Below are 26,362 nucleotides of genomic sequence, written 5' to 3'. Positions count from 1 at the left end.
CTAAGCCCTCTGCCCTCGGCTGTAAACTCGCCACCTTCCAGTTGGATGGAGCTGCTAACCCTGATTCTCCATTCACATCAGGGTACGTCAGGGACGTTGGGCTGCGAGCGCCTACGGGACTGTACGTCTCAGTACTGCCAGCTGTCACACCTTTCAGAGTTGATCAAATCATCATGGGTGACAATGAGATATCATATCCCAATAATTAGTGGAATAACAAATCAATTAGGCGTAATAATGGAGCTGAAAGGCTCCATACACAAGGGGGTCTGAGAGACAACGTCTGAATGCAGCGCACACTGTTTGAGTACTCATATCATGTCCCTTTGATTGCCATGGGAACACACATCATATATTTATGGGGTGAATGTCAACATTGCATATTATGACATTGTGAAATTGCAAGCCACTTTCTGGTCTATGGGATACTGAATCCTTATAATAAATAACAATTTCAAAAAAATAACAATAGGACAGAACTTTATAAATTATAGAACTCCAGTGTTTCAGCATCACCCCTTCTCAGCGTCAAACTTTTGGAAAAGTTATGGCAACAAGCTTTTTGGCAACAAGCTTTTGGTTTGACAGTTGACAGCAACACTTGTACGAGCACGTACAAATAAATGACTGAATTATTATCATTCAGAAAGTTCTGTCCTATTGTTTAAAGACTATCTTAGCAACACAAGCTACCTCGAACATACCATCGCTGTGATGCATAGGATCTTCAGCCATGTGGACAAGGGTTTTCTATTTTCAGTTCATTATTTCCATTACCGTCACTATCTGTGTAGCAGGAGAAGGAGCTGTTCTGTTGATTTGGACTCTCGCCATCTCACTCTCTGGGACAGGGGATTAGGCGATGGTTGGCGACGGGGATTCCATCGCAGTAGAAACCTGCCCGTCCCGCGTGAATAACGGTGACAGTGCGAGTCCCGTTCGACTGACGAGCGGCAGGAAGCCAGTCGGGCAGGCAGCGGCTTATCTGCCAAAACAGCTGGAGTGCTCCGGATCCCCAGCTGTGAGCGCCGCCGCGACTGAACGACCCCACGCAGAGAGACAGACAGAGAGAGAGGGAGAGAGGAGAAAGAATGAGAAATAGTGGGAAACAGTATAAAAAAAAAAGAGGTAATTGGAAAGCGTGGAGAGAAAAACTAGGTGGGAGGAATCACACTTTCGCTCTACTTTTTGCGCTCCCTCACCTGGAGATTACACTAGCCTTGTTCCGCTGTTGACTCATGGCTTGTTCCACCTCCTCTGCTGCCATTTCAATATAGTCCCAATGTAACACATCCGGAACGCACAGGAATTCCATTTGGGGCAGCGCTCTGTACCAAACTCATCTCCGGAGCCTGTGAAGTGTTGACTAAGCATGGGGGGCCGCTGTCGGGGAGCTGTACTGGGCTTTGTGGGAAGTGTGAATGTGAGACCCAGGTGTCACTTTAATTGAGACTGAGATATCGCTGTAGAAGCAATACAACTGAATTGTGGATGGACATTTTAACTTTGCAATAATGTATAACCTTACTGAGATAGTGGGGCGAATAGCTTTTGCCTCCAAATAAACCGAAAGTGTCTCATCCCCAGCCATAGACACAGAGAGGGTTAAGTCTCCAAACAGCAAAAGAAAAACAGGGGTCTGTCAAGGAGTCTGTCTGCTGCATCGGCACACTGGCTCCTCTTTCTGCCGTTGTAATGAAATTACAGTGGGCCCCGTCTGATTGATGAAAGTGCCATGTCTGCGAGTGCCTCTTTTACATAAAGGAGAGGCTCTCCCGCAGACTGCAATTCATCATCTGACAGTCGGATGGCTCCATTCGTCTAAATTCACGCCAGACCCAAAAGCAAGGGCCCGGGTCGTGCAGCCCTGCCTCAACCTCCCTGCTCGGGTTGGAGAGGGGTTGGCGGGGCTATTAAAAGGAGTTTAACCTTGTTATTTACTGTCTTAAAACAGCTCAAAGTGTGTATGCATTTTTCTGGGTCAAGAAAAAGATGAGACAATACAAACAACAAATGATTACTCAGATCCTGTGCTCTCTACGTATTCCTATGGCAGTCCCTCCAATCTATATGAAGACAGGCCTACACCGCCCAAGGGTTGTGATGAGGGGTCATTGTAATAGAGGCCTATTCATCCCTCAGGACCACCCAGACTGCAAGGAACTTTCCCATCCAACATCTGCAAATAACTCTGCCACTTTTTACCACCGCCACACTATACACAGAACTGTCATCCTCCCCAAATAGACTGCCACAATCGCAAGTGAATCCTGATCCAAATACTCACCGGTAGATAGAGGGTAATATGGTGTGACTACACACTACAGTGAATCCTGCTATCCAGGGTAAGAAAAACCCTACCAGCCCAAAAAGAGGAAGTCTCATGTCTCTAACTCTGAGGGTAAACTGCTGGTCAGGGCTGTCTGGGATATGTGGGGTGTCCTTACCCTAAATCCTAACCATCACCCCTACCCTAAACCCATTTCACTTCAATGGAGGGTAGTGACATTCCAAGGATCCCGGATAGCACAGACCATAAACTACCAGCCTTACGCAGTTAGGCTTTGTTTCTTTCACATGTGGCTTGGCCTATGGATGCAGTCTATAACCTACCATGAAAAAACATGGTCATTACATTGCGTGACTGTTTCTTTTGACTCATTTAGTGAATAGAAATGGTGCTTTAGAAATGTGTTTGCCTCAGCAAGTGAGCAAATAGCTCTATTTTTTTCTCTCTCTCTCTTTCATTGTTCTTGGCAAGTCAGCAGGGGTAATTGGCATGCATGCCCTGGCAGTGCACTCGACGAGCCAGGTCTTGAGTTTGGGCACGGAGCACAACGGCTCCGCTATGCCCACGTAATTTGTTTAAAGCTATGATTCAGCTACAGGCAGCGTCCTGTAGGGCTCAACTGATGCAATCCATCACTGCAAATCCATTTTGCTGGGAGAAAACAACCGATCCACACCGCTCTCCCCCCACACAACCCCCTGCAGCCAGTTACCACTCCTTACCACTCCTTCAGAGTAAACAGCAGGAATGAGACAAAACCTAAGATGGCTGGGAGGTGGCTAACCAGCCACTACCCCTACAGCCATGATTCAAGCAGCCGTGAGAGAAAAACATTGGTGGTGATAAGGTGCTGTGGACGAGGGGGAGGGTTTCAAGGGGATCACATCTTCTCATTAACTTTGGCCAGGCCCGGGGAGCGTGGGAGGATGAGGTGGAGGAAGGGATTGGTTTAATGAAGACTCCTGCCGTGAGGGTCCGTCTCCCGACTGCGCTGCCCTGTGAGTAAGCTTGGCCGACAGACGGGCTGAGGAATTGATCAGTAGAGACAGTAGAGACCTGAGCAGAGAGACGAGATAGACCTAGATATCTATCTGTGTGCATCCACGGTTCTAGAAACAAAAATGATTTCAGGATCTGCTAATCAACAGTAAAAGGTTGTATTTGAAGTGTATGCGCAGTTGAACTTGAGGGTTGAGATTTTTAGTCAAGGTGCACCACATCAGAAACACTTCTACTAATTCTTTATCAAAACAGAAAAACATGGCAGACGCAACACCCCAGAGCGCAGGAGACTGATGAATAAACATGTCTGTGCAGGTCAGGTCAGTATTCCCCACGAATGAAGAACTGTCTGCCATTAGGTATCATCCCTGCCCTGGCGCTGTCACTCCACTGTCCTTCTGAGAGCAGTCCTACTTTCAGCCTCTGTGTGACATCCATCTTTCACAGAAATTACACCCCCCCCCCCCTCCAGTCTCATTCTTTTGTTCAAGGCTCAGAGATGGAACCCGGCAATTCTGTCATCTGCAAAAGCTCAATACCTGCCTGCCGCACTGATAAGCAGACAGGTGCTAGTCGAGGCAGAATACAGCACATGCAGTCACAGGGAGGGCGCCTATTTGTTCCATATAACCCAAGCCGAGCATTTTGATTCAAGCCGAGGACAGGGAATATGGCTTTTCTTTGTAACGGCCCAGAATTCAAAGCCTGCTTGAGCGTCCTCTCAGGCTAAAGCTTCCCATATCCCCCGTGTTATTGCAAAATTCATGCCAAAGGGATATAAGGACAGTTGGGAGAGAGTAGAGCATCTGAAAATGTTCATTTTGTTTAACCTATTGGCAATCTCATTGTAGGTATAATTATAGTGTTCCTTGGACAGTGAGCAGGTCAGATATGCAGGCACTCTCACTTCTGTCACTGTTGAAAACACATGCAGACACAATTAGCATAGCACAGAAGGATAAACATGCTACCACAACGCTAATTTGCCTTGTATTGTGAGCTTTTGTCAGTGAAGACAGTGTTCTGGTACCTCATTCTTTGTCTGGACTAGTAAATATGAGATAAATGTATTTTCTATTGACGTCAGTAGATGCTTTTTCTTACATCTCTATGACCCTTTAAAAAAGTCCTTGCAAGGAAACAAGGGCTGCTAGGTGCCCAGATTCAGATAGCTCAGTGGTACTCCCTGGGGGCTCTGAAACCTCTAGCTGTTCAGAGCACAGTCACCATAGTTACTACTGCTTGACGCTGCTGGCAAATAGACTGACCACAAATGGGGCACATGGGAGGGCACTGCCAAACACGCTAAGGGTCTTCACACACAAAAAGCTAGAGGGCACCAGAATCGCCCTTCTAATGCCATTCAGGGAATGCCAGTTAACGTTAGTACTTTCAGGAAGTTGCCCGAATGCTCTTTTAGGGGAAATGGACAACTACAGGGGAAGGACTTGCAGGCTGGGTGCCTCTGTCTCTTGGCACAACGTGGAATGTTTAATTAGGCCTTGAAAAACAGGACATCGCTCTCTTAAATGTCACATCCTTGTGAGGAGAATGGGGATGGCGGCGAGTTAGATTGACTTCTGTGAACTGATTGATGCCAGTGTTTATTTACCTTTCCCTTGGCAATTCATGCTCCCCATCTCCGCCTTTCCCTCCGCCTCGCTCTTTCAGCTTGCTCTTTCAGCTCACTCGCTCTCGCTCCCTCGCTCTCCGTTCCGCTGTTTACTCTGTGATGTATGGCTTCATTTCAAGTTTGGCTTTTTTTGCCAGAATGAGATTACAATCTGTGCAATTGTGCGGAAACAAGATAGATCTAGCCAAAAAAAGGGGGGGAAAAGGGAAAGAATATAAGAATGGACAGCAGTAGCATTCTTATAAAGTCCTTCCCTTTCTGATGTACCGTATTCTCTCCTTACCAAAACATGTCCTGTTGCACTGAACTTAAAAGTGGAGGTTCCGATAAGGTGTCCTGCAGACCAGACAGTGCTTAAAACTGAGACCATGGGAAGAAGGTAGGAGGAGAGAAGAAACAAATATCAGAGGGGTTTGTAATGAGAGGCGACACTTGAAGAATGCAGCCGGCAGCGGCCTTTTAAATGGCAGGCCTCGTTACCGGGCTGGTTTCATACCATCAGAAGGGCAGAGACAAAGATAAAGGGAACATCGTTAATGGATGGGGAACACTAAGGGCTGACAGGCAGCGAATGAACTAGGCAGCGAATGAACTAGCCAAACTCACAATGTCGCGAAGGATACATGACAAAATACCACAGTCCATGGATATGTAGGCTATTTGTGTTCATTTCCTGGTTCTGTCCTTGACATTGCTTTGTAATAGCTCTACTTTTCCTGAGTAATGTCTAGTGATACAGTATCAAAAGAGTAGCTTGGGGTACTCATTGAATAATTAAGCAATGCAAGAAATTACTTGAAATAATAATTGCCTCCCTCTAAATTTCCACCAAATTAATCAAACAGGCACCAAAAAGATTGAAAAATGAACCATTCCTTACCAGAGGTGAAAAGACTATGACTGACTCATAGCAATGATCTGGGGGCAATTTAGCTGTCATGATGGTTAATGCTTGGGTGGGGAAACCATTTATTTTTACAAACTTTGAAGAAGCAAATTCATCCCAGCAGATTCATCCCAGAGGTGAGATTCCAGATTGTATGCAATGGCTTTCATGAAGTGATTACAGGAGTGGAGCAAAAGGTAAAAAGCCTGTCAAAGCAATTACTCAGGAAGGAGTATGTTCCCAACCTTCCCAACAGAGGGAGCTCAGCAATTCACTCACACACACACACACACACACACACACACACACACACACACACACACACACACACACACACACACACACACACACACACACACACACACACACACACACACACACACACAGAAAAAATGCTTTAACATTCTCAACTAAATGTTAGGGAATGAGTCTTATAAGGAAGAAAAAAAACTATAGAAGCTCTGAGGAGTTGAATGGTTTACACGCTGGCTGCCAGCTCGCGTTTCGTCTTAGTGTTACAATTTGTTTGGAGACTGTCACGGACAAGCTAAAAAGAGAGGGCCCACTCCGAAAGCCTTCCCAACGGCTGCAGACGTGCTAAACGTCAATCACAATCTTTCAGCCAACAGGGAAGGAGAAAGGGAGAGAACAAGAGACGGGGAGGGGGGAGAGAGAGAGAGAACAAGAGAGAGAGAACGAGAGAGAGAGCTAGAGAGAGAGAGAGAGAGAGAGAGCGCGAGAGAGAGACTCATGCATCCTAATCCGTGCCTCATGTGGTGCTTGCAGTATAATCTGAGAAGAGACTGTAGAGTTCAGGTTTCAAAGCTGGGAGATAGAGGGATTGGACCCGTTTTCCATTCCAGCCAGGCACACAAAAATAACAAGAAAACAGAAGACAAGTGTTTATAGAAGTCTCCAAAAGTTCACTTTGTTGTTGTAGGTAGTTGATGAGGGGTTTGTGTTGTTGCGGAGGCCTGGTTTGGTTTCTTTAGTTTGATTCAGTCTAAAGCCCTGCTTATCTCCATCTCACCAGCAGTGAGGAACGTGGGAACTTTTCTATTCGTTCAGTGGGGGTGATAGAATGATCCGGAATGATCAACCGGTGCTCAACCTCACATCGATATGCCAGCTAACTGTTCAGAAGCAGAATCTTTTGACTACAAGTTGGTCTCGTCTTTCGCTCTACCCAAACGGATCCCACAGGCGCTGAAAACCACTCTATATGCAAGACAATGTTCTTCTGTATCGGAGAGTCCACACATTTTCTATTTTGAGGGTTGTTCCCTTCCCTTGGTGGTCGCAATTTTACTTGTTCTAATTTTGAATCGAATTGGCTTGCATACATTTTCATTGCCTAGCCCACACTGGGCCGTGAGCAAGAACCAATGACTGTTACAAAGTTATCCCCATCTCAGATAAATATCAATCAGCTCTTGGTGGCATTCAGCTGGTCCTGTAAAAACAGTGTCTGCAGGTGTTTTGGCTCGCTCAAGAACCAGGCGCTAATGTTGAACATGCAATCAAACTTCAATGTGTTTTAAGCATCAAATTCTGTGAATGACAACGTGGTGAAAAGCCCCTTCTCTTGGCTGACATGGCTGATTTGAATATCAAAACATGATGTAAAACGGTGATTAAAACTCAATTACAGCACACACCGATGAAAAGTAAATTAGTGCTTTAGAGGCTGGGAACGGGCAGCTGCCAATGTGAGGATAGAGGGAGAAGAGAAAAGAAATGAGAGAGATAGAGAAAAGGGCTGGAGGAGTGAGTCGGAGAGAAGAAAAACCAAGAGACCGATAGAGTCGCTGAGGGAGCGATAGAGAGAGCAGCAGTGAATGAGATCCGATAAACACAGCCTCTTGAATTCTGGAGTCAGACTGCGAGCACAATTTACAGTAGAAAAGGATTTCTGTCAGTCCCTTCACAAACCATCCATAAATTATGACCAATTTGCATCAGGAGGCGTTCAATTAAGAGCCCGATCCATTGTGGGACACGCGGGGCCCTTTTCTGATGAGGCCCCCAAAAAACAAAGCCACCTTATTCAAATAACTCCATTATACAGTCCCCGAGCTTCCCTCCAGGCCAAGTTCTTTCTGATTGATCCTGCATTACTTATTTATGCACCCGTAATGACTGTTGAATATAAAAAAAGATGGAGAGAGGCTTGGTGCCGTGCTGGGCTTTTTGATCACAAGTCTGGAGCCCGCAGGGGAGAGGTGTTTAAATACAGTAGTGGTGACACATCGGCGCAGGAGCCTCGTCGCCATGGGAGAGCAGGCTGAGGTTTAACAGCATATGTGGCACAAATCAGCCATCACATAGAGCCCCTTTCATGACAAACCAGCCTGCGTCCCCATGGACTGCCCCACCGGAAAATAAATACATATAAATGAATATGCGGCAGTAGTGCTGCTTAACCCTTCGCATTAATTATTGAAATATGGCGGAAATTAGTGATCCACACAAAGCTCTCGTGCTGAGGAGGTTTTTAAGAGGGTAATGAGAGGGTTAGGACAAGATGAGATCATTTCAGAGAGCTGCCAACCTGGGGCTGACATGCTTCAAGTGGATATCTTTTGAAGTGTTTGGCTGCCTTTTAAACAGTTCATGGAGTGGAGGAATATTTCAGGAAAGCTGAGAAAAGCACCACAGATAGAATAGCAAGAGAAAGTAAGGGCCTGGTCTTTAGACACATTGCATTTGCTTGTTACTCAAGATATTTGGCAGAATCCAAGACGTCATACACACACACAGTCCACACAGGGCAATCAACACACGCACCCCCAGCAGGACTCCGGCACGCACACTCACTCACTCACTCACTCACTCACTCACTCACTCACTCAATCGTTGCCCAGTGAAAACAACCACAGGGTGAAATGTTTACGCCGAGCATTTTTCCCAAGATCTGAGGCCTGGAAAGGTCTGGGAATTCAGAAGAGTGTTATCTGAAGAAAAAGTCTAGGATATCAATTAGGGTCACTGACAGTGCATGGGCCAGACAGTCCGCAGTTTCAACTGTACTCTCGCCAGCAGCGCCAATGGCCATTGCTTCATCTGTGTGTGTGTGTGTGTGTGTGTGTGTGTGTGTGTGTGTGTGTGTGTGTGTGTGTGTGTGTGTGTGTGTGTGTGTGTGTGTGTGTGTGTGTGTGTGTGTGTGTGTGGTTAATAGAGAATGAAACACACTCAATAGGCATGAATCACAAATAGAGCAAGCCTCAAAAGCTGTCCTCCCTCCACATTAGTGTGTGATTGTTTGGGATGCTGGGAATATTCTTTGCTTCTCTTAGTATTTTTTAGATGGTGTGTAGGTGTATAAAACATGTGAGTGTATTTACATGCAAATGAGTTATTCCCTCCACTCTGTTTTTGTGTGTGAGCAAATTTTAAGCCACCACCCAATTACTTCAGGGGACCAGACTTGATAGAGCTCAAAATGGTTGGCTTTTGGCAAAGTCCATCCAGAACCTACAAGGAAGAGTCATCCAAGGATTCAAGCTGTTTATATTACTCCACAGAAAATTGCATCAGCTTCATTCGTCATGGTTTGGGCATTAGTCAAGGCAATACCAGCAGAAAGCTGCATAGGCATCAGCTGAATAAGATTCATGGCTTATCTGGATTCTCCTAAATGGGGGTGAGTGCACAGAGCGGACAACACCGTGCACATGTTTTTATTCAGCCTTCACTTCATTACTGCAATAACAATAATCATAGACCCTGCGTGAGCGCCCATAAAGGAAAGCTTTTAGGAGTAGAGTCAACTCTCGGCCAGGGTGCTCTAACATGTTCCCGCAGCATTGCCATTTTAAAAGGGAGGACAGGAACACACCAGGAGAGAAAGAAAATGACACAAGAGAAAGAGAGATCGAGAAAAGGGTGAAACTATGTTTTTCATCCCACTGACTTCTGGGAACCTATAGAATAGAGGCCCAGTCCAATCCAATATTTTTTTTTACTGTATCTTGTGTGCGTTTCAAAGTTCCGGTTATAACCCTTTGATATGTACGAACACACAGGTGTGATCATTCTACAGTGATCGCTGCAGCTCAAACCAGTATGATTAGAACACCTCTTTAGAACGTCCAGTAATGATTGACGCAACAGCCAGCATTCGAGCTGACCACACTTTTTTCACAGAAACATTTTTGCACAAACACAGCCTTTACAATGTTATGTCCTCAATGTGAGCAGTTTATTTTTGGATGCGATGTTCAGACATTCACAGAAGTAGTGACAGCATAACACAATTCTCATCCAAACCGGAAAATGTAGGCCACATTAGTCCTAGCGCTGAGGAAAGAGTGACCTAATGTAACAGTGTAGCTTCCGTCCCTCTCCTCGCCCCAACCTGGGCTTGAACCAGGGACCCTCTGCACACATCAACAACTGACACCCACGAAGCATCGTTACCCATCGCGCCACAAAAGCCACGTCCCTTGCAGAGCAAGGGGAACAACTACTTCAGGTCTCAGAGCGAGTGACGTCACCGATTGAAACGCTATTAGCGCGCACCACCGCTAACAAGCTAGCCATTTCACATCGGTTACACTAACACAAGCGGTTATATTTAGCTAACTCTCGCCTGACAGAAACCATAATATGAATTAGTTAATAGCAATTACTATTTAAAATTCATCACAACACGGGTGAGCTTACTAATGATCGAAATAATTGAGTAAAACACTTTCTAAAAGTCGAAAGTAATCTGACAATGGGTAGTTTGTGCGCACCACCGTGTTTGTTTTTTCGCGTCAACCAAAGATAAGAGGTGGCAATATGAGTTGAGTCTGTTTGCAGTATGCATGTTGAAGTGGGTGTGTCCACTTATTCCCTTAGGGAAGTTTACTCGAAAGACGAGTGAACTTTCCCTTCACCTCGTTTTGTTATAACATCTTTAGTCTGACAGACGTTTAACCTGTTGGGGATAGGGGGCAGTATTTGCACGGCCGGATAAAAAACGTACCCGATTTAATCTGGTTACTACTCCTGCCCAGTAACTAGAATATGCATATAATTTGATAGTTTGATTTGGATAGAAAACACCCTAAAGTTTCTAAAACTGTTTGAATGGTGTCTGTGAGTATAACAGAACTCATTTGGCAGGCCAAAACCTGAGAAGATTCCAAACAGGAAGCGCTCTCTCTGACCATTTCATGGCCTTCTTGATCATCTCTAACCAAAACAGGGGATCTCTGGCATAACGTGACATTTTCTAACGCTCCCATAGGCTCTCAGAAGGCGCCAGAAAGATGAATGGTGGCTTTGCAGGCCATGGCTGAAAAACATTAGCGCATTTGGATAATGGTCGATCTGAGGACAATGAGACTGGAGGCGCGTGCACGAGCCGACACCATGTTTACTTTCTCTCTCTTTGAACGAAAACAACGACTCCCGGTCGGAATATTATCGCTTTTTTATGAGAAAAATAGCATAAAAATTGATTTTAAACAGCGGTTGACATACTTCGAAGTACGGTAATGGAATATTTAGAATTTTTTTGTCACGAAACGCGTGGGCGCGTCACCCTTCTTTACCCTTCGGATAGTGTCTTGAACGCACGAATAAAACGCCACTATTTGGATATAACTATGGATTATTTGGAACCAAACCAACATTTGTTATTGAAGTAGAAGTCCTGGGAGTGCATTCTGACGAAGAACAGCAAAGGTAATCAAACTTTTCTAATAGTAAATCCGAATTTGGTGAGTACCACACTTGGTGGGTGTCAAAATAGCTTGCCTGTGATGGCCGGGCTATCTACTCAGAATATTGCAAAATGTGCTTTCACCGAAAAGCTATTTTAAAATCGGACATAGCGAGTGCATAAAGGAGTTCTGTATCTATAATTCTTAAAATAATTGTTATGTTTTTTGTGAACATTTATCGTGAGTAATTTAGTAAATTCACCGGAAGTGTTCGGTGGGAATGCTAGTCACATGCTAGTCACATGCTAATGTAAAAAGCTGGTTTCTGATATAAATATGAACTTGATTGAACAAAACATGCATGTATTGTATAACATAATGTCCTAGGATTGTCATCTGATGAAGATCATCAAAGGTTAGTGCTGCATTTAGCTGTGGTTTGGGTTTATGTGACATTATATGCTAGCTTGAAAAATGGGTGTCTGATTATTTCTGGCTGGGTACTCTGCTGACATAATGTTTGAGAATGTTTTGCTTTCGTTGTAAAGCCTTTTTGAAATCGGACAGTGTGGTTAGATTAACGAGAGTCTTGTCTTTAAAATGGTGTAAAATAGTCATATGTTTGAGAAATTGAAGTAATAGCATTTCTAAGGTATTTGAATATCGTGCCACCGGATTACACTGGCTGTTGAGTAGGCCATAGAGGTTAAGTGACAACCAGAATGCATTGTTTGATGTCAACAAACATGGTGCCCCACATAGCTGGCAAATAGCTTAGCATTAGCTCATCATAAATCAGTGCAACCTTCAAAAAAGTGTACAATAATGCAAGAACCGGAATGCATGATTTGCCACCAGAACTTGAAAACATGCGAATACAACAGTAAATGCATTATGCTCCATACATAAATACGGTGTGCTACAGTAGAAACAACATGATATACATAAACTATAATGATAACGTAATAAGGCACTTACTTTGATAGGAACGCACACATGTCTAAAGCTATCATTAGCAAGGAAAACAACAATGAAGGCCATGCGGGTGCCAGGGGGGAAAACGTTCTGTTCTGACTGGAAATGCGCAAATCCTGCATACTTGATCTGGGTAAACACTAGGATGTGCTTGGGCTCTTGAAGAGAGAAGTTTGTCCGGCTCAGTAATGCCTCAATTTTACACAACAGTGAAATGGGCTACTTCTATGTGAATTAATTAAGTGATCATGCCAAAGAAGCCGGTGTTTGAAGGATATATTGGCACTGGTGTGGTTAGGCCCGAAACAATGTTGAGGGCCGGCAAACCGAACAAATATATCCTCCAAACAGGGCATTATCACTTCTATACAACGGGTTACGAACATATTAAAATAATGATTGACATATTTTCATTTAAACCGTTATTTTGATGAATTTATTCATACCATTTCATTCTTGCACAAAATATAGTCCTGAAACAAAACTAGGGTTGCTACCCAAGCCGGCTGGTCGTTCGTTCTATAGGTTCGGTTGACCCAGTCGTTCAGTCTTTTTGTTCTGTATGTATGGACGCAACCCAGTCGTTCATTCTAAATGGTCCATTGCCATACTGGCTAAGGACGTTCTTATGCCTTGCTTGCTAGCTAGCCAACTACAGCTAACTTAGTCACGTCAAACAGTGCAGCCAGAATAACAGTAGCTGCATTTGTTTAAGCTTTTTTCTAGTGACATTTATTTGAATACATCCATAACAATGAGCTAATGAGGCACGATTTCGCCTGGCATAGAATATGTGTTCTCTCGTTAGGACACTGCTGTTCAGAGGAGCTAGCAAACAACACAGCTAACACAATCACTTCAAACTGAAGATGGAAAAACAGCAAACTAGCTGCATTTCGTCTTGGTTACCTTTTTTTCAATTGACATTTCTTTGTATATATATCCATAAAAATGACACCAGCTGATTCACGATTTCAACTGGCTGAGAAAGATGCCTGCCCCCCTCTCATCCTGACCCCCGACCCCTAAACGTTCATTACTATGGGACAGCTGGAGATCAAATTTGAATATTGAAAAATGTTGCAAATGTCAGAGAGACAGACAGCAAGGTTTATACAAATCTACACTTTTGAAACTAAATGTTAGTCTCAAAGAAATGTGAGAATGTCTAGATGCTTTTTATAGTGACGATCAAGTTTATAACTTCCCTGCCTGGACTGACAAACAGTGGATTGCGCAGTCAGATGGAACAGAGTAAATAGGCATTTTAACGTCATAGATTTAGCAGGTGGTAACTTGTGACACCAGCTGGAATGCACTTTTAACCAATCATCATTAGACCCACCTGTACTATAATGAGGCGGAACACACCTCAATTCAAACTGTTAGAAAATAAAAGCTTTTAGAAAATAATTTGAAATTGACAAGTTGAAACATAGCCCATAGATAATTAGCAGACTGTGTGCCTTGGTTTGATGGCAGTGCGGGTTAACTGTCCTGCTGCATAACAATCACATTTTGGAACAGTTTGTGCATTCTGACATCACCCGCATAAAAAGAAAAACTCACACTGGGGCAACCGTTAGAGATATTTGGAACTCCCATGTGAAAGGTACATTCAAACATTTGACTGGAAATGACTGGAAATGGAGGAAAGATTCTGAGATCTGTAGCAGAACCACTTAAACGATCTCTCAAACATTCCTTGCTAGGTTGAAATGGCACTGTTAGCTGAGCTCTGTTCTGTTCTCCCGGTCCAATCTCTACACCGTTCACCACTGCATTGTAGCCAGGGTTGGTGGGAAGTGTTTTGAGATGGTGTGAAGAGTCCTACATCCGCAGTAGACACGTGTTATCGATTTCTCAACCTCTTCACCCTCTCTAAGAGACACTGGGAAGGGCAAAACATTGAGTGAGTCACACACATCTGTGTGTTGGTGTCATCATTTAGCTAGTTTTTCTGAGAACTGGTTGGTCTCCTCCACCCAGGACAGGTGCCTGCAAGCAGGTAGTGACACCTGTTTCCACTTGCTGTTGTTGGGCGTTCTCCACCAGCAGTTCCACCCTCTTTTTAGTTGTTCAATGAGTTCCACCCATTCAACAGCTGGATGCAGGCACCCACACATACACTGACCGATCTAGAACAGCTATTTCACGACACACTGAAGCACAAACTCTGGCCACAAACCCATAAAGACTGAGGAATGGCTGTGGCTAATTGTTTCACTGGTCTAAGCTAAACAACTTTGCCGGTTTCTTCCCTTAATCCCTTGGGATGCAATTCTGGGTACAGCTGCAATGGAAGAAGGTGACATTTCTCACATAGAGTAAATAAAATGCCAATACCCATTCTATGGAATAAGCACAAGAGACATTTCTCCGGAAAAAAAGGCAGGCGATCATTACTGGGAATCAGATAACCTTGGGGAAAGTGTCCCCTACCTGCTCTGCCCAATGGCCAACTCTTGACAGCTTGATCCCATGTTCTATAGCCTCATGCGCTGCAGGAGGCCAGGAGTCAAAGACCGAACAAAACCTCTGCAAAAGTGTGCTTGACAGGGCAATCTGAGAGTAATGGAATTGAAGTTCTCCACTTAGAGCACAGAGAGTAGAGTGGAGAATCTCCATGGAAACCCAGATGGTGGCTTTCCAGTTTTGAGCTTTCTGCAATTGAAATCCTTTTGTTTGGAGGACATTAGGTATGGTGCCATTTTGGAAGTAATTTCCTTCAGAAGTGTGAAAAACCCTGCTTACATACTGCACCTCACTTACATACTCTGATCTGCAAGGTAATCATGGCAGCCACACAGTGAGAGAAAGCCTTAACGGTGGGTGATAAAGGCTGGGAGATTGTCAGTAGGCAGCATAACTTCCGAGCTGCTTGTTTCAGAAGTAATTATGGAGAGTGAACGGTACACTGTGGCTGGTGCTAAAGAGCTTGCAAAGCCTTTTGCTTGTGATGCAATGTCAACGAGCTACTGGAGGGAAGTCGATCGAATAAGTAAAAGTGACTATAAAGCCAAACAAAATGTCTTAAACAAAGACATAAGTGTTGGAGGGATGCAGAGGGAGGGGGGCAGGGGAAAGAGATGCGTTCAGAAGACTATGAATAGGGATGAGATTGGAGAGCGCACCGCATCAGTGAACCAATCACAGGCATATTGAAAAATCTGGAGAGAGTGGAGATAAGGAAGGAGAAAAAGAAAGGAAGAGAAGATGGGAATAAATAATGGAGTGGATGAGAGGGCTAGCATAGTCACGGGAGCAGGTGATTGAAAATAACCACCAACAGGATGAACAGATTGATAGAGATAGGCTGACAGAGAGCAAGGTTGTGTGTGTGTGTGTGTGTGTGTGTGTGTGTGTGTGTGTGTGTGTGTGTGTGTGTGTGTGTGTGTGTGTGTGTAAGGGGTTGCAGGTTGCTCCATCCTAATACCCATCACAATGTACATGGAATCTATCACCTCCCTCACCCCCCTGGTCTGCCCTAAGTAATCTCCTTTTCCCCTCCACCTCTTCATCTGCCCTCCTTGTCCTTGTCTCATCAGTCTGCACTCATCCTCCACTCTCTGTGTCATACAGGTGCTTGTAAGGAGGGCGCTTAACCCCTCTCTCAGGCTTGACCTCGCAGATATGGAAGGAGGGTGCCGGTGGAGAATGGCGGCAGCAGTAGGTACACCGTGTACAGCGCCTATAGAGTCTACACCCCCCTTGGATTTCTTCACATTTTATGTTACAAAGTGGGATTAAAATAGTAATTGTATGTAATTGTAATTTTTTTTGTCAACGATCTACACAAAACGTCAAAGTGGAGAATATATATATATCTATGTAAACTCAGCAATAAAAGATGTGCTCTCACTGTCAACAGCGTTTATTTTCAGCAAACTTTACGTGTGGAAATATTTGTATGAACATAACAAGATTCAACAACTGAGACATAAACTGAACAAGTTTAACAAACATGTGACTAACAAATGGAATAATGTGTCCCTGAACAAAGGGAGGGGTCAAAATCAAAAGTAACAGTCAGTATCTGGTGTGGCCACTAGCTGCATTAAGTACTGCAGTGCATCTCCTCCTCATGGACTGCATCAGATTTGCCAGTTCTTGCTGTGAGATGTTACCCCACTCTTCCACCAAGGTACCTGCAAGTTCCTAGCCCTCACCCTCCGATCCAACTTGTCCCAGACGTGCTCAATGGGATTGAGATCCGGGCTCTTCGTTGGCCATGGCAGAACACTGACATTCCCTTCTTGCAGGAAATCACGCACAGACCGAGCAGTATGGCTGGTGGCATTGTCAGGCTGGAGTGTCATGTCAGGATGAGCCTGCAGGAAGGGTACCACATGAGGGAGGAGGAGGTCTTTCCTGTAACGCACAGCGTTGGGATTGCCTGCAATGACAATAAGCTCAGTCCGATGATGCTGTGACTCACTGCCCCAGACCATGACGGACCCTCCACCTCCAAAATCGATCCCGCTCCAGAGTACAGGCCTCGGTGTAACGCTCATTCCTTCGACGATAAATGCAAATCCGATCATCACCCCTGGTGAGACAAAACCGTAACTTCTCATCGAAGAGCACTTTTTGCCAGTCCTGTCTGGTGCAGCGACGGTGGGTTTGTGTCCATAGGCGACGTTGTTGCCGGTGATGTCTGGTGAGGACCTGCCTTACAACAGGCCTACAAGCCCTCAGTCCAGCCTCTCTCAGCCTATTGCGGACAGTCTGAGCACTGATGGAGGGATTGTGCGTTCCTGGTGTAACTCGGGCAGTTGTTGTTGCCATCCTGTACCTGTCCCGCAGGCGTGATGTTCGGATGTATCGATCCTGTGCAGGTGTTGTTACACGTCCTGTCTCCCTGTAGTGCCTTACAGTACAGACACTGCAATTTATTGCAGCATGCCTAAGGCACGTTCACGCAGATGAGCAGGGACCTTGGGCATCTTTCTTTTTGTGTTTTTCAGAGTCAATTTAAAGGCCTCTTTAGTGTCCTAAGTTTTCATAACTGTGACCTTAATTGCCAACCGTCTGTAAGCTGTTAGTGTCTTAACGACCGTTCCACAGGTGCATGTTCATTAATGATTTATGGTTCATTGAACAAGCATGGGAAGCAGTGTTTAAACCCTTTACAATGAAGATCTGTGAAGTTATTTGGATTTTTACGAATTATCTTTGAAAGACAGGGTCCTGAAAAAGGGACCTTTCTTTTTTTGCTGAGATGGATATATATTTTTATTTTTTTTGAGATTAATGAAAAACACTAATATACCTTGATTAAATAAGTATTCACCCCAAGTCAATACATGTTAGAAACACCTTTTGCAGCTGTGAGTCTTCTTGAGTAAGTCTCAAAGAGCTTTGCACACCTGTATTGTGCAATATTTGCCCATTATTGTTTTCAAAATTCTTCAAGCTCTGTCAAGGTGTTTGGGATCATGGCTAGACATCAATTTAAATCTTCCATAGATTTTCAAGCAGATTTAAGTCAAAACTGTAGCTTGGCCACTCCGGAACATTCACTGTCTTCTTGGTAGGTAAGCAACTCCAGTGTAGATTTGTATTTGTGTTTAGGTTATTGTCCTCCTGAAAAGGTGAATTCCTCTCCCAGTGTCTGGTGGAAAGCCAACTGAACCAGGTTTTCCTCTATGATTTTGCCTGTGCTTAGCTCCATCCTGTTTCTTTTCATCCTGAAAAACACCCCAGTCTTTGTCGATGTCAAGCATACACAGACCATGATGCAGCCACCACCATGCTCGAAAATAAGGAGGCTCAGTGATGTGTTGTGTTGTGTTGGATTTGCCCTAAACATAAGGCTTTGCATTTAGGCCAAAAAGTACATTATTTTGCATTCTGTATATTTGTATTCTTTTCACTCTGTAATTTAGGTTATTATGTGGAGTTACTTCAATGTTGTTGATCCAGCCTCAGTTCTCCAATCACAGCCATTGAACTCTGTTGCGGTTTTAAAATCACCAACGTCCTCATGGTGACATCCCCAAACAGTTTCCTTCCTGTCCTGCAGCTCACTTCAGAAGGACAACTACATTTTTTATGTGTCTGTGTGGTTTAATACATCACCCACAGCATAATTATTAACTTCACCATGCTTAAAATATATATTTCATGTCTGATTTGTTATTAGTTACCCATATAACAATCACTGCACTTCTCTTTGAGCATTTCAGAAAGCTCTTTGGTCTTTGTAGTTGAATCTGTGCTTGAAACTCAATATCGGACTTTGGGACCTTAGATGTTGTATGCATGGAGGACAGAGGAAGGGGGTAGTAATTCAAAAATCATGCCAACCCCTATTATTCAACACATAACTTATGTGATTTGTTAAGCCAAATTTTACTTCTGAACTCATTTTAGGCTTGCCTAAACAAAGAGAAGGGAAAAGGGATACCTAGTCAGTGGTCCAACTGAATGCATTCAACTGAAATGTGTCTTCCGCATTTAACCCAACCCCTCTGAATCAGAGAGGTGCAGGGGGCTGCCTTAAATCGACATCCATGTCTTCAGCACCCGGGGAACAGTGGGTTAACTGCCTTGCTCAGGGGTGAATACTTATGCAATGACAATTTTATTGTGATAGAATTTTAATTAATTAGACATTATGGAGTATTGTGTAGATCAATGACAAAAAAAAAAGAATCCCACTTTGTAATGCAACAAAAAGTGAAAAAAACTTCAAGGGGGTGTGGACTTTCTATAGGCACTGTACATGATCTGGAAGAAATTGGATATTGAATGCAGGAAGGGACGAGGGCCCTGGTGGAAGATGAATGAAGATGAACTCATTTCACCCACCCACACAGGGAGCAAGGGCTATGAATGAGCAAGTCGATAATATTGAGTATGGGGAGGGGACTCCGGACCAAGAGGTTTAGTGACCATGTCCAATCCACCGGTGTCGGCATCCATAGAGAGGTCATTCATCATGGGACAGACAAACGGCAGTGGGGGAGGGAAGGTTTGCGATAAGAATGGGAAGCTCTGGATTGCACTACAAACTCAACTGGCTGCTAAAATGCAAGGTCGTGGTTCGGTAGAAAAGGTAACAAGATAATGAAATGTATTATAAAACACGGAATTGGGAAATGTCGTGGGAAATGTCCTTGAAATGTACAGCCAAGTACTAATGGAACTGGATGGGAGGAGTCAAAGAAATGTGGAGAGAGGTCAAGTAAGGGAAAGCAACTATTTTATTGTCTATTTATTAATGAAATGGGCCGGAAGTACTTCAATATAAATAAACTCCATTAAACACAAGCAGAGTGCATTTATATTCCAGCAAACTGCTTGCAATTACCTATTTAGAAGACATAAGTTGGTAATTAATACAGCAATCCCTGTAATGCTGTACCTAGGGAATTTATAAACATCAATTATATTAAATAGGAGAGTCAATGGGATAGAACTTGTAGCCTGCTGCAGCAGTCACAGCATGATACCACTACCAGTAAACATCCCCCTCAACGCTAACAAATGCTTCACTGGACAAAACCATCCAACTCCACTATGTATTTTTCCAAGAGAAAGCAAGAGAAATTCTGATTGGGGGTTTTGTGATCTACTGCAAACACCAACAGTCTTCACATTGTAATAACCCAGAAGTCCCTTGACAGATAAAGAAGGGATGAAGGAGGAGAAAAAACAACCCAGCTCAGTGGAAAACAACCTGGCACTGTAAATCTCCAAGCCCTGCTCCACTGTCAATATTGCTGATCAGACTGGTTCTTCCACATTATGCAGACATCTCCAGGTCCATTGCTGCTTACAGTATCAGTCTTTCACATAAACCATCCATCTCATGGACCAGATCAATACAAGCTGTCTCTCCAGCACCCTGCAAAGGGTAGGCACTGTTTTTGTGGACGCTGGACAGAATACACTCCAAAACACAGGGCTCTACAGTGCGACCATTTTACTCGCATATGTGCCTAAATAATTTGCTGTGCGACCTGGAATTTATATTTACTTTTTTTTTACTTAATTTTTTTTTTTAATTAAAATCACCCAGATGATAATTGTTGCAATGACTACTTCACTATACCGCAGCCCCTGAGTGCCACTGAGAATACAGATTCATGACCGTCTTGCTTGCACCATTACTACAAATAAATAATTTTGTTACTTGAAATATTTTTTATTGTGCTCCTACATTTTTCAACTTAGGCACACACGTGCTCCTTGTTAAAAAGGTAAGCATAGAGCCCTGATACACAATACAGCACAGTAACACTAGTCACTGTATATTATCATCAATGGATAGTCACTTTACCCCTACCTACATGTACATATTACCTAAATTATCTCGACTAACCTGTACCCCCCGCACATTGACTCGGTACCCGTCCCCCCTGTAACAAATATTTTCTTACTTAAAAAACGACCTCTGCATTGTTAGTTAAGGGCTCGTAAGTAAGCATGTCAAGGTAAGGTCTACACCTGTTGTATTCAACGGATATGACAAATACATTTTGATTAGATTGAGATGTTTCAAGTCATATTTCTGACATTACAAAGCTGACCTAGGAATCAAGTATTTTTATCACAAAGAGGTAAATGGTATGTAAATCAATCTGTAGAGAAAGATATGCACTAAATAATAGGCTAGGGTTTGCTAATTGAATAAGCTCAATGAATTGCAAAATCACATCTACTTATGTGTCCGTAGTTAACAGAACCTCCTCATTACTCTACTGAACCTTGCTGACCTCTTACACAGGGTTAGCCCAGGGCAAAGCTGTCTCAGAGCATTAGGGCTGAATCCCTCTCGCCACACATCCCAGCACTTTCCTGGTCAGGAAGGCAAAAAGCATAATCCGGAACCCGGGGAGTGCACTTAAGCTAATTACCAGGTTGCACGGGCACGCTGCATTCGTTAAACAAGCGAGCAGGCAAGTTAACATCAGGAGTATGGAGTCCCTTCACTGTAATCATTCCTTTATTCTAATCAAAGGTTTAAATTGAGCAAGCCCTCTCAACCATCCAAGCAACAAAGACTTCTGATTACATTTAAGTAACGAGACAAATAACTCAAGGGGAAGACAAAACGAGGACAAATATTTTAGGAAACTGGATTTCCACTTAGTCGGACTAACAAGCACATGGGCACAAACATTTGTACTTAAATGCTTTGAATTTGAAGCCCACAAGATTAGTCATGCCAATTGAAATAACCAGTATGGTATTGTGTTAAATTATTTCTAAGAAAGGGCGATGCTGAATAGAAAACTCTGAAAAATGCATACAAAAAATTGATCACAGGCTTGTTAAGACAGTAAACTAAACTATTGCTGATCACAAAAAATAGTAAGTGCAATGACCCTGAAAATCCTACAAAACTGGCATGAATCCTTGCTGCTCCAATCAAGCAAATTGTTATCTGGGAATCTAACTGGGTATGAAGACCCAAAAAGAATGTACATGGTAGTAATTGGAGTGATTCTTGGCACTATTCTGTAGAATTATAAACAGTGAGATGTCTCACAATGAATACATCCAGAGCCAAAATCCTGACTCCCGATACATCCTATACATATATTTTTTACCCTTGCATTTCACTTTCAATTTGGCAGCAGCTCTTCAAATTGCGAAAAATAGCGTTCATGGCATTGCCATCCTTCTGTCAGGTTTCACAGGTTATGGCCAGAGAGGGCTTCCATATACACATCTGACAAACCAGCTATCCCCCACCCAGTACCCCAATCAACAAAGCCATCACCTCGAGACTGAATTTCTCTGTGTTGCCTTGGGGAAAGTGCATAGGTAACGTTTTAAGGTGACCCTCGGAGCAGGTTTGCTCGCAGCAGACCTCATTCACCGAGCCCACTTTCTCAAGTCTTGTATCGCTGTGACTTTGAAGTCCTGGCCAGAGACGGGCTTTGAAAAGCCAGCAATCTCCCCACCATGACCAGGCACAGGATTAGCAAATCCCTGTAGGATTGGGTAGGAGGACAGGGGGTCGTTTTTGGGGGGTAGCATTTCCCCTCCGGACAGAGCTGGGGATTAACAAGCTACTAAGGAAGCAGAGAACACAAGGAGCCAGCCTTTTTGTGAGTTCCTCGGAAACCAATTTGTAGTGGGAGAAACTAAGAGAGGCAGCTAATTCTGCCCAGGACCTCTCTGCATCAACTTTCTCTTGTTTTGCTGCTCAGAGTCTAAACTATTTTCTCAGGAAAAGAGAGCTGTGTCCAGGCTGTCAATGTCCCTCTCCTTGACAGTGGCTTTGAAAACAAGCCTCTACAGTGCACGGAAGAATAAGAGCCTGAGCGAAAGGGGCACTTCAATGACCGAGCCTTAACAATTTAGCATTTACTGTGTGAAGAAAATAAAAACACACTCCTCCAACTGACGACGTCACTGAAAAAGGGTCGTGTCAAACTGGCTTTGAAACAAATAAAAAAGCCCTGAAACTACTGAACACACTTGCATATTAACTAAATCGGTCATTAAACAGATCTGACAGAAGCATATGTTTTCAACTGGAACTGTGTCAGAGGAGCAGACAACCATTTGGGACACATGACCATAGATAGCTTTCCCCCTAGCGTTTGTAGATTAATGAGGTCTTTGTCTTATCTCTGATAGGAGCCTGAGGAGTTTGCCCTCTATGTCTTTGTTGAACAGAGTCTCTTGTGGAAATGGAAGATTGGCCTGTATGTGTGGGAAAGCGAGGTGGACGGGACACATCGGAGTTCAACTGACTTAATAAAGCTTCTCTCTATCTACCCCGAGATCTCCTCACCCCAATTATATGACTGACACCTCTAACCTCACCCCAGGTCCCCCATCCCACATCCAGCGCTTGTCCTGTCCCTCCCTTCACCGCTCTTAAATCACTCAGCAGGGCTGGCAAGTGTTGGGATGATGGTGGCAGTCATTCCCCAGGCTCCTCTCACTCTGTTTCTGGCTGTTTGAATTGGGCCAGGGTTGGGGCATCTCCTCTGAGAGCCCTGCCAGGTGAGATGGGAATTATGGAGAAGAGAGAAGCTGCGGTTTAAGCGATATAGGGTGCAGAAATTGCTATAATTATGCCTATATGTCCTCAAAATGTAAAATGAATGTAAATCACTCACTAACAGACACCAAACAATAACAAAGTACTGTAAAATAGGTCTTAGACTGATATTATGGACATATTTTTTTAGACATTTGCACAGGTTCTACCCTCAGATTGGTCCAAGGTCACAGCTAGATTGCATCTGGCCAACCATCTGTTTAGACCCGTCCCGTGAGATGGCCTGTCACCAGCACACCTTGGCCCTGTCCTCTACTGTCCATGGTCATGGTCACCAGGGTCTGTCAGACCAGACAGGATGGGGGAATCCATGCAGTTGTTTTTTCAATACCCGCGTGACTGACGGGTTGGCCATCATGCAATTTAAGCCACTTTCCATCACGGCCTATACCTCAATCTGCTGTTGTCATGCTAATAAACACATAACATGATAATATACATCTAATCTACTTTTACAAAAACAAAAAGCAAGGATAATTCAAAGTTATGAAGAGGAGTTACCCCCTACATTTGCTCATGAAAATTACTCAGCTCTGTAGATTGATTAAAATATTTTATAAAATCTAATGAATAATATAGGTCATTACAGGAATTTTAAAAAGTGGCTTAATAACCTTTCACACTGCTTCCATTTATCAATCTGTCACTGGGTGCCTCCAGCCAGCAGACCTTGCCCCTATCCTATCAAACCACTCTTATCCAGAATTATTAAAGATCAAACCGTAAGAAGAAAGTTCATAGCCAGAGTTACAACTCCCAATCAACATTAATCTCACTGCAATTAAAATTCACGGCATTCTTACCTTAACTTTCGACAAATTTGACTGCAGAGATTCAGCCAGCTGAGACGGATAGATGATTGGCACTAGCTGGTTAGGATCGCCACCTCGAGTGAAGACATCCACAACCTAAACAAAAACAAGAATAAGAATTATTTAAAAACGGGCAAATTCAAGAGTGACTTACAGTTAGACATTCACCATATGTAATGGTCTAGGCAAGAAATAGAACATCTGCTCTATTTGGTCATTTTAATAAAAAAACGGCTTTTTGAGCAAATGAAGATCTTCACACCTCGGAGGTCCTGCAAGTCACATCAATCAAATTCCTCTGCCGCTGTCATGCATCAATTAATATATTGTGAAGCAGGGTTCCTATCTGGTACAAAGTTCCTTTAGAACACCGACAATTATATTAACGAGTGAACTACTTCCTAAAAACAAGATGCAGCAGATCAATAATTTCAGAAGGTGATATGTACCAACCCTGCATAATAATTATGTGTCGGTCAACCTATTTCCTCGCCATCAAAATTTGCTAACAATTGTCCTCTATACATAATTTCAAAAACTTGCTGTGCTCCCTGACTGACTACATTTTTCTTTCAGTGATTATTAGCGAACTGGACAGTCGAGAAACTGTATGAATGAAGGCTTATTATACCTTCCAAACTGTTGGTTTTAGTAATTTTAAAAAGTATACATAGATAGAGATCTCTTGAGCGAGCGATAGAGAGAGATACACTACCTTTCAAAAGTTTGGGGTCACTTAGAAATGTCCTCGTTTTTGAATAAATGCACATTTCTTGTCCATTAAAATAACATCAAATTGATCAGAAATACAGTGTAGACAACTATAGTTTTGGCAAGTCGGTTAGGACATCTACTTTGTGCATGACAAGTAATTTTTCCAACAATTGTTTACAGACAGATTATTTCACTGTATCACAATCCCAGTGGGTCAGAAGTTGACATACACCAAGTTGTGCCTTTTAACAGCTTGGAAAATTCCAGAAAATGATGTCATGGCTTTAGAAGCTTCTGATAGGCTAATTGACATAATTTGAGTCAATTGGCAGTGTACCTGTGGATGTATTTCATGGCCTACCTTCAAACTCAGTACTTCTTTGCTTGACATAATAGGAAAATCAAAAGAAATCAGTCAAGACCTCAGAATTTTTTTTTAGACCTCCACAAGCCTTGGGAGAAATGTCCAAATACCTAAAGGTACCACGTTCATCTATACAAACAATAGTACCCAAGTATAAACACAATGGAACCACGCAGCCGTCATACCGGTCAGGAAGGAGACACGTTCTATCTCTTAGAGATGAACGTACTTTGGTGCGAAAAGTGCAAATCAATCCCAGAACAGCAGCAAAGGACCTTGTGAAGATCCTGGAGGAAACAGGTACAAAAGTATCTATATCCACAGTAAAACAAGTCCTATATCGACATAACCTGAAAGGCCGCTCAGCAATGAAGAAGCCACTGCTCCAAAACCTTCCCAACCATGAAGCACGGGGGTGGCAGCATCATGTAGTGGGGGGGCTTTGCTACAGGAGGGACTGGTGCTCTTCACAAAACAGATGGCTTCATGAGGAAGGAAAATTATGTGGATATATTGAAGCAACATCTCAAGACATCAGTCAGGAAGTTAAAGCTTGGTCGCAAATGGGTCTTCCAAATGGACAATGACTCCAAGCATACTTCCAAAGTTGTGGCAAAATGGCTTATAATAAAGTGGTGATCCTAACTGACCTAAGACAGAATTTCTACTAGGATTAAATGTCAGGAATTGTGAAAAACTGAGTTTAAATGTATTTGGCTAAGGTGTATGTAAACTTCCGACTTTAACTGTGTGTGTGTGTGTGAGATATATAAAAAAAACTCAATACTATAGCCAGGTTTATAGTGGAAGGCAAACAATGATTATTGAAGTAAAGGAAGGACCCGAACAACCAATGCAACTGTAAAGTACTCTGGAAATAACAAGAGCAGCAGCAAAAAAAAAAAAAAGACATTTAAATGTCCTGTGTTTAAGATGTCAGAAGAGAAATTCCATTGACTAACGAAGCAGAAGAGGACAAGTTTCTTGACTGGTTCTTCTCTAT

General features: G+C 43.3%; 1 protein-coding gene across 3 annotated transcripts in view; it reads right to left on the bottom strand.

Annotated features, from left to right (window-relative positions):
• sema6cb (semaphorin 6Cb) overlaps positions 1 to 26,362 on the bottom strand; it is a 123,892-nt gene that overhangs the window by 80,406 nt on the left and 17,124 nt on the right. For 2 of the 3 annotated variants that reach the window (XM_014200832.2, XM_014200836.2), the window contains exon 2: positions 24,273 to 24,377. The gene's annotated coding sequence lies outside the window, so the exon portion shown is untranslated. Of the gene's footprint in view, positions 1 to 777; positions 1,038 to 24,272; positions 24,378 to 26,362 lie in introns of all 3 variants that reach the window. The other variant, XM_014200833.2, reaches the window with a different exon arrangement.

The sequence above is a fragment of the Salmo salar genome, chromosome ssa05, assembly GCF_905237065.1.
Source record: "Salmo salar chromosome ssa05, Ssal_v3.1, whole genome shotgun sequence".
NCBI lineage: Eukaryota > Metazoa > Chordata > Actinopteri > Salmoniformes > Salmonidae > Salmo > Salmo salar.
Note: the sequence above shows the minus strand (reverse complement) of the source record. Positions and strands in the feature narration are given on the sequence as shown.